Source organism: Apis cerana, linkage group LG1, assembly GCF_029169275.1.
Source record: "Apis cerana isolate GH-2021 linkage group LG1, AcerK_1.0, whole genome shotgun sequence".
NCBI classification, from domain to species: Eukaryota; Metazoa; Arthropoda; class Insecta; order Hymenoptera; family Apidae; genus Apis; species Apis cerana.
In genome coordinates this window covers 15,306,171-15,319,541 of record NC_083852.1, presented here as the reverse complement: position 1 = coordinate 15,319,541, position 13,371 = coordinate 15,306,171, and the positions used below count along the sequence as shown (strand labels likewise).

The window sequence follows — 13,371 nt, the reverse complement described above, 5'->3', positions numbered from 1 at the left end:
CGAGTGGTCGAAAAACAAAATGATGGGCTCGACTCGACTCATTAAGTTGATGTTTGACATTTCGGATATCAAAGGGAATTTCGAAATGAGAGGAACGTCTTAGAATTTATAGTGGATGGATTTTTCAGGCAAAACGTCGGCGGCCGCCGAAAAAGGATTTGAAAAACTTGGAACGAAGGCTTTTCATCCATCGTGGTCGAGGAAACACCTAGCATTGAACAGTTCCCCTTTCCCCTTTGTGGAAATTGCGTGAAATGTACCGAACGTTTTAATGGTACCTGAAATATCAAAAGGAATATTGTTTAATGTGATTCGTGAGGGAAAAATCCAGTTCGACGTTCGTCAGGGAAGTGCTTTATTCGATCTCGACGATTTGCAAGGGTTTAACAAGGCGGAAGAAAAATCGGAATGGAAATTTTCTTTGACGACAGGCGGAGGCTTTGCAATTCTCTGGCTGGTTCGTTAATGTAAAATGATGGGTGAAGAAATGAACGGGACAAAAGTAAAATGAGAGCTTTCAAGACATTTACGAGAAAGAGAGAGAGAGAGAGAGAGAGAGAAAGGGAGGGGATTGCAGTTCAATTTGCGGGTTATCGACATCACGATCGACACGATTACGAGGATACAACAATTTCACGTGTTCCACGAGCACAACGAATTCGAAAATTTCCCCCCAAACGTGTTTGCATCATCCGAAAAATGGCAATAACACGGTCAATCACTCGTTTACCAAACGTCAATGATTGGAACCGGGTTATATGTCGGTCGATTCGGCAAATAAATTTTATTTACAATGTTTTATTTTCGCCTCTTATCACCAACGTTATCGATACGATTTCGATTTAAATATTATAGGAATAATGGAAAAATTGTCGTTAATGGTCGTGGACGGAATGAATAAACAATATTCCGTTTGTGTTCTCTCGTTTCTGATAATTTATCGCAACGTCGCGTCGTTGCAGTGACCAACATTCCAAACGGTTGTTGTAAACGTGTAAATAATACACAAACGTTTTCCTCCATTGTGGTATTTCTGTGTTAGTAGTAGATCGAATATGTAAACCTGTAAGCGACTGAGAAATTATATTACCGCCATTTACCTGGTCGATATGAGGGTACGTATTAATTAACACTTCGATTAATTAACAAATGGTGGTAAATGGAAATCGAGCAAAAAGGTTTATCGATACTTTATGATTATAATTGTATAAAATTAGGGGATAATTCGGCAATTTAAAGATTCGAGAATTCTTCGTGAAAATTCTTTATGGGATTTGCACTTGGAAAAATCGAATATTTATGATTCCGGAATAATACGTAATTCTGTAAGATTAACGAATAGGTTATCGGGAAAATTTCCTCGTGTCTTTTAAATCTTTAGCTTTATCTACTTTTACAGTTAAATCTTCAGCTACGATTAATCGTGGGATCAAATAAATCGCAAGTGTAATAGATTAATCCTTTTGACAATGATAATAAAGTTTCAAAGAATTTTAGGATAATTTATCGTCGAAATTTTGGAATCTTTTAATGCGCAAATACAAAAAAGTATAATCAGTTTTCTATTTTTTGTGATTAATCTATCGTGATAATTGTAACAATTGTAATAACATTTAAAATACGAAAAATGTAGAATTATTCTTAAAGCTTGTTCAAATCTCTTGAGATTGCGAAAGAGATTGGATTCGAATTTTTTAGAAGTATTTCAAAGGGAAGAAGCTTTTTATTTTTACTAAAAGCTCATCACGACAGAGATCTTCATAAATTCAGAAGTGAAAAAAAAAATCTATTTTTAAATAGAATTTTAAATAGTTTTAAAACTTCAAATCTACCTTATTAGATATTCTCTATTCATTTAAAGTCAGTTATTCTTCACAGTAATTATTTCCGTGCATAATCCAATAGTGGATTAATAAATAATTACTTAATAACTATCCTCTTAATTTTCTTTATCTAAAATTTAATACGATTTTTTAAAATTTATTCTAAAAATTTATCATTTTTCAAATTTTATTAAAACATTCCAAACACTCATTTGGAAACACTCGATGAAAGAAATATGAAGAAATAACATGAACATTATCACCGAACCAATTTTAGACTTGATTTAAATTTATTATCAATGTTGATCGTATCGCAACTTACATGTCACATAGCACGATTAAAGATAATCTTCAATCTCAAACAATCGCTCTATTTAGTTTCCTTCCGCTAGTAGGGTAAACTTAACAACAGTGGAGATCTTCATTTCCGGCCGCATCGCTGTTCTCGAAACAAGTGAGTGCTTACAGACTTGTGCAGAGATCCCCTCCCCCAACTTGGATAGCTTTCACGACTGTGAAAATAATTAGGGATTCTACCGTCTAAGCTGGTACAATAGTATTAATTGTACAATATGTATAATAGTTTCGCGAAAGATTACCCGAGGGAACGTCGTTAATTCTTCCAATGTTACTTCTGTGTCGCGTGGGAAGAGAATTGTTAAGACACTTAATAAAACGATGTAAAGTAGAGTTGCGAGAGGACAGTTGTCGTTTTTAAGAGAAACTTAGAGTACTCTCGGAGGACCTTTGGGATTATATATTTCTTAAAATATTTCGGCATGGTTTCCAACGTAATCTTGAGACCACATTTTCCAATCTCAATTTTCTACACTCGTAAAAATTTTATTATAAAATCGCAGATCCGTTTTCTTGGGAAACATTGATATTTTTCTGTATTTCCTCTTCAATTCAACTCGAGCAATTTTTCTTAGATTTGGTGAGATATATAATCAGAGGTTAATAGTTCTTTATATAGAATTGTGATTATTGATTATTAGTATCATTAAGAGTTTCTATGTTCTATTTATAATAAAAATAAATACATTTTATCGAAAGACTCGTAGATATCATAGTTTACTTAAGCTATTTCTATTAACAATAACTTAAATAATTTGAATAAGAAGAAGTAGGAACTCTTATTTTCATCCCTTATTCTCATGGAGGAAAATCGAAGAAAAATCAAAATTCTTTTATGCTTTGAATTTGATAGAATCTTCGAGTTATTAAAAAGTTGTAACGTCTCAAATCTGAGGGAGCTTGTTGTCAATTTGTCTCCGAATGAAACTTCTTTCAAACTTTGAATCTTCTCAACTCGAACTTGAACTCCTTTAACATTAGAATAATTTTAGCAACCCCAAAGAGATTGAAGTTAACGCAGAGAGGTTACGACCCTTCCCTCGTCAAAAAAGAGAGATACGAATCGCAAGAATCTCTGTGTACGTATTCAGTATTTGCTTCGATACGGTCTCGTGGCGGATGCAAAAGCGTATCGACGCTCGTTTCGGGTCCTTCTCGGTGCGCATTCTTCGGGAACTGGGTTAAGACCCGAATTAAATTTTCCCTTACCGTCGGCTTCGAAATCCTGTTCGTTTGCATCGAAGGTGAAACGAAATTTCCGAACCGCTGGCGTTGAAACGCGCCCCGGTGAAACACCACCCTTTCACCCTGGTAACGCGCTTCCGACCGACGAAGCTGCCACGTTTAATCCGAACAGGATCGCTAAACTTGACCCTGCACAGCGAAACGAGACCCGTTAATCGATGTTCCAGAGAAAACATATACGACACGTTTATAGATTATGGCGTTTGTACAGTTGGAAGTTTTCTCGTCTCAAGTTAAGATCACTCGTAGATTTGTTTATAGGTGAGAAAAAAAGAGAAAAGCTATTCATGATGGATATATATATATATTTGATAATTTCGTGGAAATTTTTCACTATATTTATGGAAACCGAATGCACCATATTTGTCAAATAATTTGAAAAAGATCAGGAATTTTCGAAAGGGGCCGCGAGAGTTTAAGGAAAAAATATCAAGTGGAAGAAGCCAGTCAATCATGATGTTAATATAAATGTTTTTTTTTTAAACACCTTGTATACTATTGTAGAAATCATCTTGATTTATTATATCTTGATTTATTATCGAAGAATGTTTTATATGTGGTTGGCTGATATCAAGAAGAGTAAAATCTAATTTGAAAGAGAAAGAGAAGCAATTATCTATGTGCCAGTTATTATAAAAGGGTATTAAGATAGTAGATAGTAGATAAAGTAGAAATGAATTAAGAAAGAAATTCTTTTGTGTGCTTCTTGTTTGCAACAATTTTTATTTTCTTTTTAATATTCCTTCTAATATAATAATAATGATTTTTTAATATAGGCAATATTTCTCCTTTTTTAATTACAATTTCTAAATAATTTCTCTAAATCTATAATTCTCGATTGTAGAGTAAGATAAATTTAGCGAAGAAAATATATTAAAAATAAATATTTCATAATTTTAATTTAATATTTCAGTATTTCTTTTAACACGTATAGATTCATTTTTCATGATATCTTAATTTATCATAAGAAGCACATTTTATCCTTATATTTTCTGATTTAGATAAATATCTATTGCATTTATAATTTATAAGAAAATAATTTTATAGCAATGGAACTTAAAGTATCTCTTATACTCTTAAATAATTTTTGGATATAAATCAAGGAATTAAATAAGATGAATTTTTCATGATAAATATTAAGATGATTAATTCATCATAAATTAATTTATAATAATAAAATTAATTTATCATTTTTAAGCAATCTTTCAAATAAATATTATAATATTATCACGTTTAATTGTCCTTCCAGTTTCTATTCATGTAAGAAAAATAGGAGGAAAAGGAAGAAATGTAATTGACTTTACGTGAAAAAAATCTATAAATAATTTTATAACAGGATAAATAATCAGATTTATGATCAAAAGATAATGATTAGTTGTTAATGAAAACTAAAGTTAAGGATTGAAATCAGTATTAGGAATTCGGTTAGCAATCAGAGTTGGAAGCAATCAGTTAGTCTATACTTGGTAATCAAGTAGTATTCAGACTCATGTTAGTCGGTTACTGATCAAGCAGGATTAATTAATGTAAGAGGAGCTCGTTAGGCTTTAAACAATCCTGATTGATCAACAGTTTCATAAGTTGTAACGGTTTGAAATTTATTTCAATTATTTGTACAATTATCAGATACTTATAACAACAATACGTCTCAGATTATGAAATATGATAGTAATATAATGATGTTATATAAATACAAATAATTATTTGTATTCAATAATAATTCGTAAATAACAATATTATTAAAAAATCGTAAATATTATATTATATTATATATATATTATTATATCAAAATATAAAAAATACTAAATAATATATTAAATACTTTTGATTTAAAATATAAATTTAATCTAGAAGATAAATTAATTTAAAAAGAGATATACTTTGTCATATTTTAGTTTATCACAGTTATAAATTTATCATAACTTAGTTATAAATACTTTTATTTCTTAGAATTTTATAAGATTGTACGATAAGAAGTAATTGTTAAGAAAAAGATATCAAGTTTATAACTGTGATATTAAAAAAGTAAAATTACAAATAGAATTATTTATTATGAAGGTAGAATAAATCCATTTTTAGTGAAAATTGAGAAAATGAAGAATTTATTATTATTCAACATAAACTTTTTATTTGTAAATAATTTCCTTATTATATTTTAAGATATCAATATTCTTTTATCAATATTAAACTCTTTAATTGGTATTGAACGTTCATTTATTTTGAAAGTGGAGCAAGTCCACTTTTCGTGATCTAATTAAATACTGAGTAAAGCTAAAGAGTAAAATTGTGTAGTATATAGGAAAAAGTGGTAATGTGGAGTCCTAGTTTTTTTTATTGTTATTTCAAAATTAATGCATTTATGATTTAAATTTGATTTTGATTTAATTCTTTTCACATTTATATAAAAGAAAAATATTTAATTAGAAATATGTTTGATAAATTTAATATTATTATTATTTTTCTTATTATTAATATAAAGTGAACTATAACATTATATAAATGTAAGCAATAGTAAATGTAACGTTAAAAATTTTTTACAATATTACAATAAATAAATATCGAACTATCTTAAATGATATATAAAGAATTAAAAAAAAGAATTTCTTGATTTCACGAAAATGTTTAAAAGACTGATTATGTTTGAATTTAAATGTCATCTTTTTCATTTTGCTAAACAATGTATTCCGTGATATTAAATCACAGATATCACTTTAATATTGATTTTATCGAAGGTTTCCAATTTACCAGCATTTTCCATATTATCGCCTTTTCCTCTACAAAAAGAGCAAATTTATAAATTTACAATTACATTTAAATAAACGGAATCTAATAATTAAAAATAAAAAAATTGAGATTAAACAATGCTTTCTTATTCTTATACACATATAGTAAAAATATTTACTATATCCTATCATATCCTGTATATACAAACAAAGTTAGTTTACATATGTCTATTTAAATTCATTGGAAAGTGAATTAAACTCGCTATTCTTTAAGAACATTTTTAATTCGATGGACATACAAGTATCACGATGAGACAATATACGAAAGAGATACAAGAAAGATCCGATTTACATCATTTTCGCAATAAACGATTCGATCCATGTCGGCTATCGATCAATACGTTTATATTTAAAATTAACAAATTTACATTGTTTTATGAAGTATACACAAGCATTTCAATCCCGAGATCGTAAAATAAATACGAATCGGACGAAAGCTCGAATCGATGGCTCGGTCTAAATCTAAATAACAGAGAGAGAGAGAGAGTCAGAGAGGATTCGAATTAGAATCGGCGCGAATCGATCCGGCGGAAGATAAATCACCGCCAGTCATTTATAGTTTTATTGGGCCAATTTTTCTGTTGTCTCGTTGCTTCGTCCGACAGAACGAATATAAATCCAATTGGTTGTCACGAGTCGTTACGTTGCCCGCTTCTCTTCCGGAGAGGGAGAGAAATTCGATTTCACGTATCGATCGGCGAACGTTAACACCGATTAAACACCAGCGGCTTCCCCCTCTGACGTCGTTTCTTATTATCCTTTCTTTCTTTCTTCTTTTTTTCCTTTTTCTTTTTTTGCGCAGACGACATAGTCCACGATAGGAATTGATGATCCGCTCTGGGCCGACAACCCGTCAAAATTGATCGATCGAAGGGCCGATTACCGGAAACAGACGACCAAAAATGTGACGCTCGGTGTGCGCTCGACGGGCCGGGGCTCGAACAGAGAAGACTGGACGACTATTGGGAGCGTGACGTTGGATTGACGGTGAGTGTTATCATCACTGGTTATCGTTCACCCTGGAAAAACTAAAGAACTTTATTAAATTGCCAATCATTCCTTTCGAAACCGCGTTTCCAACCACCTCCTCCTCCTCTCCCTCCTCTTATTCCCCCTTTCAATTCACAATCTGTGAATGTAGAACCGCTTTAACTTTTATTGACTGTGCATTATCGACATTTCATGATTGTCGTTGAACGATCGCATACGCGCTTTGCTTGAAAATTTCACTCGTGACGAACCGTCAACAATTTCATCGATTCTTCCGTTCGAATTTCATCCAAGGAATTATTTTTTAACGATCTGGGACGAGTTGTATTTATACGCGGTGTAACACGAAGCGAGATCGAATAATGTATTCACAGTTTCGATGCGCGCAGAAAATATATTAGGGGATTTGACGCAGCTGGGTTTTAAGCCATAGCTTTTAATCGGTGGAACAAGAGTATGAAATTTTATGGGGTAAAATTAAATGATATCGAGTAGATGCATCGTGCGCGTACGTTTGATACGCGTAAATAAACGTATTTCGAAAATTGCAGAGCTATCTCACATTTTTTTTTTTTATTTTCATATCGATATATATTTTTTTTAATTTATTAATGTACTACTCATCGTGTTGACAATGATGTTGAAAATTGATCGGTTTAAAATGTAAACTCTTCTTTTTTTATTCATCTGCTTTCTTAACATAATTAATATCAGATTTAAAATTGATTAAAGTAGTTCGGATCGAGTATATTCATTTGCTCAGTGTTTATTACGGTGTAATAGAAAATGTTTCGGATAAAAGTTGAATAATGTCAAGGGAGACATGTTCTGGTATTATTAATTTTTCCATGAGTGGATGCGTAAAGTTCATGTGAAAGTCAACTTTGTTTCCTTAAATAAAATTATATATTTTTTAATACATTAATCAATACTATTCTCTATTCTCTATAAAAAAAAAACATTAACTCATGTATGCCTAACGATTAATATTGTACGAGGAATAATAAGGAATGCGATTCTTATTTTTCCTTACTTCATGCGATAACTTTTACAAAATTGAAATGTCTTCTAAACTAATAAATTTTACATACAAGAACAATATTCTTTTAAGGAGAATACGTTTCTCTCAACATCATTTATCTAAAACATTTTACGAACAAATTAGAGACAAATACAATTACACGATAACTCAATAACGGTATGAGTTCAATTTTAAGTACACTATGATCCCTAAACCTGAGAAATATGTCGATAGATTATATAATTTATTAATCACAGTGTTTTCGAGCCTGTAAAATATCATTTTCGTAATTCTTTGCCTAGATTATAGTCTGAATCATCAAACTTGACGATTCTATTCTGCGTACAAACGAGAGACGGAAAGACAAAGAGAAGAAAAAGAAGGGTATAGACAGAGATATTAACCTCGAAACAACGATTTCATTGAATATAATTTCTCCTGTCGGATTTCGAATAATTTCCTTACCCCCTTAGTTTCATCCCAATCGCGTTGAATTATTCAAAAGAATCACTTGATACAATTAAGATAATCAAGATGAGCTCCCTGAACAAGCTCCTCGTCACGCGACAATACTCTGAATGAAATATTACAACTCTTTAACGCGCATAGAAATCGGTTCTGCCGACACGAAGGGACATTCCACGCTCTGGCTTCCGTTCAGTCCCATGGATGGAAGTTTTTCTTTTACCGGATGATTAATCACCGAAAGTTATTTCATCTCACCTCGTTGCTGCGAAAAACTCGGTCGGTAACGCGATAAACGCGCTCGAAATAAAATAAAATAAAATAAAAGAACAGAGAATGAGAGAGAAAGAGAGAACAAAAAGGAAAAATCGTTTGTCGCTCGGTATCCCGTTTGAAAAATCCTCTTGTTGTCCGGCCGCAGCCGTGGTCATTAATCGAAGCTGTAATTGGAGGTTTAATTCGTCACTTGGAGCATGTATAATGGGGAGCGGTGCATATTCGATGATTTAAATCGCGGAACACTCGTCACGGTAACCCCTTTATCCGGCCTATTGTGCAGTCAATTGTCTATACTCGTTTTACGTAACACGTTTCTTCTTCGGCATATTTCCTCCTACATATTTCGACATATTTCTTTTTAATCGTTCCCACTGTTATATAACCACGATAAAGTGGAATGGAAAAGAATAGGATCATTTTTTTTTAGTAGCGAGAAGAATCCTCTTAAATCTTCCTCCAGGTCTCGTATGCAAAAAATTTTTTGTTTGTTTTTTTTTTAAGCAAAAATTTCGAGGATTTTAATTTTTCTTATATTCTCAGTTATCAGTTTTGGAAATGAATGTAACGCGAAACGATGTGAATACAAAATGTAAATGCGAAGGAAAAAATTAGTCTCGTTATTATTAACGAAAATTTTAACAGATTAAGAGAAATATTTAAATGATAGGATATATAATCTAAATAGAAATCTGTAAGTGATTATAATTCATAGTTATAGAAGGCAACTTTTGCTCTTTATTAGAATTCATGCGTAGCAAAAAATTTTTTTGCATATTACATTGTCGTTCCATTTCATTGTGCAATTTTCCCTGAAACACGAATTGTTCTCTATTAGGAACAACAAAAAAAAAAAAAAAAAGAAAGAAGAAAGAGAAAGAAAAAAAAGAATTTTGTCCTCGCATTACATTCCTCGATGCAATTTCCCTCGAAACATGAATTCTCAAAGCGCGTGAACGCGTTAAATATTAATTCCTCCGTTAAAAAGTTCAGTTAATTCGGATAAGAAGCTTCAATATCCAATTAAAATTTAAAAAAAAACAGAAAATAACATTATGTGAAGATATAATTGAATAATAATTTGGAAATAATTTTGTTCAACGAGGTAATGAGGGAAGAGGATAAGGGTAAGGTTTTCTCGAAAGCTTTCAGCTTTCTTCGACGATTTTTCCGCGCACGAAAAACTCGTGAAACAGTGGCGGTAATCGCGCACGATCGGGTTTCTCTCTTAACGTGGCTCGACTCTAACGGCCCTCGAAAATTTCGGAATAGTTGAAACCGTGACCCGGTTCACCGACGAAGTCGATGTAACGTACGAATGCTCTCTCATGTTCGAGTCAATTAAGCTTTATCGATTGCCTCAGCGACAAAGACAAACCCAGAACTGCTCCAACGTTTGATGTGTGCTCCCTGGCCAAGCTCGATATTTATTTGTTACTTTATTAACAAGAGTCAGATCATTGTCGTCGAATTACGATTTCGAAAATTTATCCTTATGGATCGTTCCATAAACTTTTTTTGAATTATGTTTGACAGATGATTAAGTTAAGTTTACGCTCGAATTTCGATTAGGCTATTCGAAATCTGCTCCAATGACCGACAGGATGTGTAATAGAGTCTGTTGAAACAATGGCGATTCGCAAAATGGTTTATCGCGACTATGACAAATGGGAATCGTGTTAATTACCCGCCGGAATAGGGAATTAGGAATCAGAGAGGGCGAGTATCGAGGAAGGATTTGCATCTTGAGTTATAGTATTATTGAAACGATCACGAAAACAGATGTTTCTTTTTCATGTATAGTATAGCAATCATTTTCGATACACAGAATGTAATTTTAAAATTATAAAATATAAAATAAAAAAATCCACTATTCTTTATACATGTGTGTATTTATGTACATTTCTATATTTTTCGTTTCTTTTCAAATGAAAAGATTCTTTTTCTGTGTAAAATAGTTACCTATTGATTTTATTTGTGTTTGAAAAATTGTCAAATTTGATTTATTCGAAAACAAAGTTTCAAAAAATTTTGCGATTCATTGTTGCATGCAAAATCACTTTTTCTCCAATCGATTGTTCACAGTTCATGAGGCACTTTGTGTAAAGGGTTATCGATTGAAATATCGAAATATATGAACGAAAATATATTGAAAATGTATAAATTACAGTTGAAACAAATTAAATTAAATTATAAATATCAAAATATTGTTCTTATGGACAATAGGTAATTCAGAGATACTTACCCTTTCAAGGGATGAATCTATATACTGAAATAAATAAAAAGAATTGTTCAAACGTATACTGTGCAATCTTTGATTTTCGAGTCAAGAATGATTAAAAAAAGTTGCTATATTTCATTCTATTCTAAAATAAAGATCTTCAAGATTAGATCTTTATTTTCTTTAAACATTTATCTATTTAAGGCAAATAAATAATACATAATTCACGAATAAGAATCACAAAATAGAGATTATTCGAAGAATATAAATTCTATTTCTTTGAACAATAATTTACAATATCAACAATTTAACAAATTATAAATCCAAGTTATAGAATTTTCTTTCACAATTTAACAATATGGTATCTTGAATAAGATAATTAGATTATTTATCAAAATTGCAAAATTTATTTATAAAAAATTCGTTGTTATTAATAAAGTAACTTATTAAAATTTCATCGAAAATATAGTTTATTTGTACTTTGATATTTTTGAAGCTCATATTATTTGGAAGTTTAGAAGTATTAATTGTAATAACATCTTTCATTTCATACTACAAAGTATTATCGTTAATTATTCATAATTTGAAAACTAAGTTATCTATATATAGGACATAAAGTTATCCAGGAAAGTAATTAATGATCAACATGAATATGAAAATTGTAATTATGATTTATGATAAATATTTTATTAATGAACTGATTTTTTTATTAATGAATAAATAAAAACAAATTAAAAATGCATATTTTATTCATTACAGCTTTCATCATTGAAAGCTAGATTAAAGATAAATATTTAAAATTCAAAATTGATACTAATATATTGATATTATATATTTCAATAAAATTGATAATAAACATGGTATTTATAATAATAAAAAATATTATAGTTTTAAGATGATACAATATATTAAATATTAATTTATTAATAATATTTATATTACTTTACTTAGAATTTAACATATTTATAAAAATATTTTTATTTTCTTTATCATTTTTTAACAAATTTTTTTTTAAATTATTGGATTTAAATTAGAATTGTATGAAGCTTATTATTTTTTTCAAAAAATTTCATTTTTTATATTATTTTTAGATTTATCGTATTAAGAATGAAATTATTTCCTGTTCCATTTTCCATCGCAGAATCGAATAAATTTTCTTTCAATACTTTATTTAATTGCTATTAATTTATCATTAATAATTATTAAATTATCTAATCCTCAAACATCATATCATCAACTATGCCAATATTTTATGATCATTTTTACATTCTTCATTTTATTTTCTAAAAGCATTTTTCCCCTTTTTCTCCATACACGGTGTCATTTATTAACATTTAATATCTCTAACTTTGATTCAACACTCCGTATAATGTTTCTTCAAAAGTTCATCGGTTCGTTTAAACGTTCACGTACAAACTTTAATCGATTTACAGCAATAATTTAAGTTAAAAGTTAAAAATAAACTTATTTTCTGAGATCATTACATTTTTTACTCATTTTATTCAAATTCATTTATGAAATATTGATATGTACCTCTGAATCACTTTATACAGTAATAGCCGAGGACGAGAATTTCGAGGAAATTTAAAAATTGGCTGAAGAAAGTCACGTAATTCCTCCAACGAAGAACCGCTTTGAAGGTTTTTTTTGGTCTTTAGCGTGAGCTTTATCGCGAAAAGCAATAAAGAAACCACGAACAGGTCAACGTATACTTGGTTTTCTTCGTTCTATATTTATTTTGACTCTGTCTTTCTTCTCCTTTATTCGACAGTCGAAAAAGATACGCAGACCTTTTATACACGATATACACACACGTATACACACATATATATATAAAATATAGAATATATGTATGTATGTATATGTACACTATTCCGTGAATGAGCATGCACCTTAAAGCCTTGCCCCATTTTTGTCCCGGATGCAGTATAATTCTTCTTTCTCGTCTTCATCTTTCTCCTTCTGATTCGTCAACTTTTCATTTTCCTCGTGAAGCGTCGCTTATCTGATTCAATATCCTTTTCGCGGTTAAAGTTGGAAAAGTGATGGAGGGAAGGGGAGGAAAAAAAGATGGATACGAGGGTGGCGAGAATAAATTGAGTTTTTAAAGAAAATATGTGTGGAAGAAGAAGAAAAGTGAGAACGAACGAAGTGACGATGGATCGTTTTCGCCTAAGATTCTTTCACAAT

General features: G+C 30.5%; 1 protein-coding gene across 2 annotated transcripts in view; it reads left to right on the top strand.

Moving 5' to 3' along the window:
• Nucleotides 1-13,371, top strand: part of LOC107993323 (ionotropic receptor 25a) — a 110,275-nt gene that overhangs the window by 32,103 nt on the left and 64,801 nt on the right. For both annotated transcript variants that reach the window (XR_009830328.1, XM_062076662.1), the window contains exon 2: nucleotides 7,011-7,195. The gene's annotated coding sequence lies outside the window, so the exon portion shown is untranslated. The remainder of the gene's footprint in view (nucleotides 1-7,010; nucleotides 7,196-13,371) is intronic.